We start from the raw sequence: 3,120 nt of genomic DNA, 5'->3' as shown, positions 1-3,120 counted from the left end.
CTCTCTCTCTCTCTCTGATATGATTGACCGCCATTTTTCTTCGACCTTAATTTCCCCTCTTCTCTTTGAGCGGATAAGAATTTCGATGATACGTCGCAAAAAAATGAACGACGAACATTTTGCCCATCTATTTTCGTCATTTTCTTCTGATCCTCAAGTTCCTGCGAACGGAATTTCGAGAGGTCTTGTTGGAAAAATATTTCGCGATTTTCACAACAAATGCGCGCGTGTCGTTGATCGAATAATTTTCTTTCAAATTCTTGCAAAAAGAAGAAAAAAATTTACATTTACACAATGCACAGATGCGTGTAAATGTTCTTTCAATTTTTAAATTTCTTTAACACGTTCTCTCGAGCGAAAGAAAAATTTCGATGAAGCATTCGGGGAGGAGGGAAGGGAACGAAAATGAAATTTGATACGAAAGTCAGAATGTTTGTGAAAAATACGAAGTGTCCAACCGTGAAACTGAGATTAATAATCGGTGGGTTGGCTTTGTTCGTTTAACGAGGAACAAAGGCTACTAGGAGAGAGGATAGTTTTGATGGGAATGAATGGAACAATAGCACTAGAACACCATCCCCCACAACTTTCTCAGAGGGAAGATGATATAAAACTGTGTGCACCTCTGATCTATGTCAACTTCTAAAATGTCAATTATCGAAGAGGAGAAAAATGAAACTCTTAAATGTTAACTTTGAATCCAGTTGAATATTTCTAAAATACTAATAATAAAAAATCGAATCTTTTTACAATTAATTTGAATTTTTAAAATCCATCCCACATTATTATAATATTATTTTAAAAAAAACCAATTAAATCTATCTTATCAACAACATAAATAAACCGAAATCCTAAAACAATCCTGATATATAAACCGAGGAAAACACGCTTAAAACGCAATTTATTTACCCATTCTCACCTTCCTAATTCATCCACCATTTTCATTAACAAGTTTCTCTAATACGAATAAAATGATTCGTTCCCTTAACAAGACCCTCCCCCTTCTCCCCGCACACCCGCACGGCGAACAAAGTTCCCGATTAAGAAGCGACCCAGTTAACAAAAGCAACCGCTCCCCGCTGAACTATCATCCCATTTCTCGGGCGGAGAGAGCAGAATTCGTGGCGCGGCAATGAAGGAAATACCTTCGTTTCCCGTGGATAAAACGATCATAATCCCGTGGAACATCGGATTACGATCTTGCGCGAGGATCACGTGAAAATCCCGGGCGGAAGTTCCGGTCGCCGCCGAAATTCCGCGAATTCCGCCACAGCCAGTCGTTTTTTGGGCCGAAAAAGGGCCAACAAGGACGTTCATTTCCGGTAAAAGGCTTCCCCTTTGCCAACCCGCGCTCTTAATGGGTCACGAGATGCTTCCGCTGAAACAGGAGCCCTCCGGTGCGAACAGCTTTGCAAATCAGCCTTGCAATAAAGCGCCACCCTTCCCCCTTCCTCCTCCCCTCCCCCCTCGCCACGGAATCCCAAGAAAACGGGCTCCACTCTCCCTGGCAACTGAACAGAACTCTGCACGGATCATGGTGGTGGATCTCCTCCTCTCTTTCTCTCTCTCTCTCTCTCTCTCTCTCTCTCTCGTTTTCTGAATTTCAATATATTCGGAGCTGCGTCCGTTAATTACCATTACCTTACCCGCTTCGACAAATATTTGGCGACTCTTCGGGAAGATCGGAAGAAAGTGTCGTCGTCTCTTTGAAATTTTAATTCAACGTTCGAGAGCTACACGGCTTTCATTAATTTCGAGAGCTACACGCGAGGATCTTCTTCTTTCCCGTGTCGTATCCTCTCGTTCTTCTTTTTTTTTCTTTCTCTTCTTTGCCCCTCTTTGTTTCTTTTTCGCGGCGGATGATAGATGACGGTACCGGGGGATAGGATAGTTAAAAATGGCCGTGGAAATTTTTCGTATCGCAAACCCTCGGTTTCTTGTAAACGGCGTGTCGTTTGACTGGTGTATGTGTGTGTGTGTGTGAAGCGTCAGACGATTTTTACGTTGATATTATTACGCGGAAATTTCTTGTTTCGATTCGGTGTTTAACTTAACTCTTTGACACATAACATGTTTTAAATCGTAATAAATACGAGAGATAAAAAACGAGAGAATTGAAATGGCAAGATGAAGAGTGCCAGGAGATTTTTTGTGAGTAAAGAGTGTTGTAAGATTCTTCAAGAATTGTTAATACGATATAAGGTTATGTAAAAAATGTTCTTCGAGCTTTCTTCGATTTCTAATTAATAATTTATCCGAAAAAGAAGAAACGTCCACAGTAAAAAGAAACCGCGGACATTGGAAGAATATTATATATGGAAGTTAATTAATTTATCTGAAATATTTACGAAACATCAAGTAAGGAGGGACACTTAATTTCGATGAAAGCGGATAATTTACAGTGAAATTTCAATTACGATAAAACATCGGATAACGTTAAAATATCGCGGTTTTAATTCACGCTGTTGCCAACCCGTTTAATCACTCTTTCGTTTCGGAGAGTTTCCCTCGCTTCGACGAAAAATTACTTGATTTATCTGTTTAAACTTTCTGCTCGAAATTTTCCCTCGTACGAACGAGAGTTGGAGGTTATTTCATACTCCAGGTTTCCAAACTCTTTTTATTATTTTCTTTTTCTTCTCTCTCTCTCTCTCTCTCTCTCTCTCTCTCTCTCTCTCTCTCTCTCTCTCTCTCTCTCTCTCTCTCGAAGATTGGCAAAGTTTTAATATTAACGTCATATATTTTAATATCACAATGCCGGGATGGGGTATTGTTTCGAATGACATTAATATTATGTTCGTTCAGACTCGTCGGCCTTGTTTTAAGAACAAAGACCATTCTTACCGGTTAGAATGGAAGAAAAATTGCTAACTTTTCCAACAATAAGCTTTCCACCCCTTTTATCGAATACTTCTCAACTTGATTGATACGAAATCACACGAAATTTTGAAACCTTTTCCCCGGGGTAAAAGAAGAAGAAGGTACGTGAGAAACATAACTTTGACAATTTTGAAGAAAAGGAATTTATTAAATATGAAATTTGACGACAATTGGCGAAGAAGATGAAAATATAAATTCTACATGCATCGAAATATATTACTATAGATACTTATGTAATAA

General features: G+C 39.1%; 1 protein-coding gene and 1 long non-coding RNA gene across 8 annotated transcripts in view; one reads left to right on the top strand and one right to left on the bottom strand.

The window, feature by feature from the left end:
* Nucleotides 1-3,120, top strand: part of LOC102678616 (zwei Ig domain protein zig-8-like) — a 420,477-nt gene that overhangs the window by 86,396 nt on the left and 330,961 nt on the right. The gene's annotated exons all lie outside the window — the stretch shown is intronic.
* Nucleotides 1-3,120, bottom strand: part of LOC102678150 — a 61,351-nt gene that overhangs the window by 48,796 nt on the left and 9,435 nt on the right. The gene's annotated exons all lie outside the window — the stretch shown is intronic.

The sequence above is a fragment of the Apis dorsata genome, unplaced genomic scaffold (assembly GCF_000469605.1).
Source record: "Apis dorsata unplaced genomic scaffold, Apis dorsata 1.3 scaffold_75, whole genome shotgun sequence".
Taxonomy (NCBI): domain Eukaryota; kingdom Metazoa; phylum Arthropoda; class Insecta; order Hymenoptera; family Apidae; genus Apis; species Apis dorsata.
This window is presented reverse-complemented; position numbering and strand designations above follow the sequence as displayed.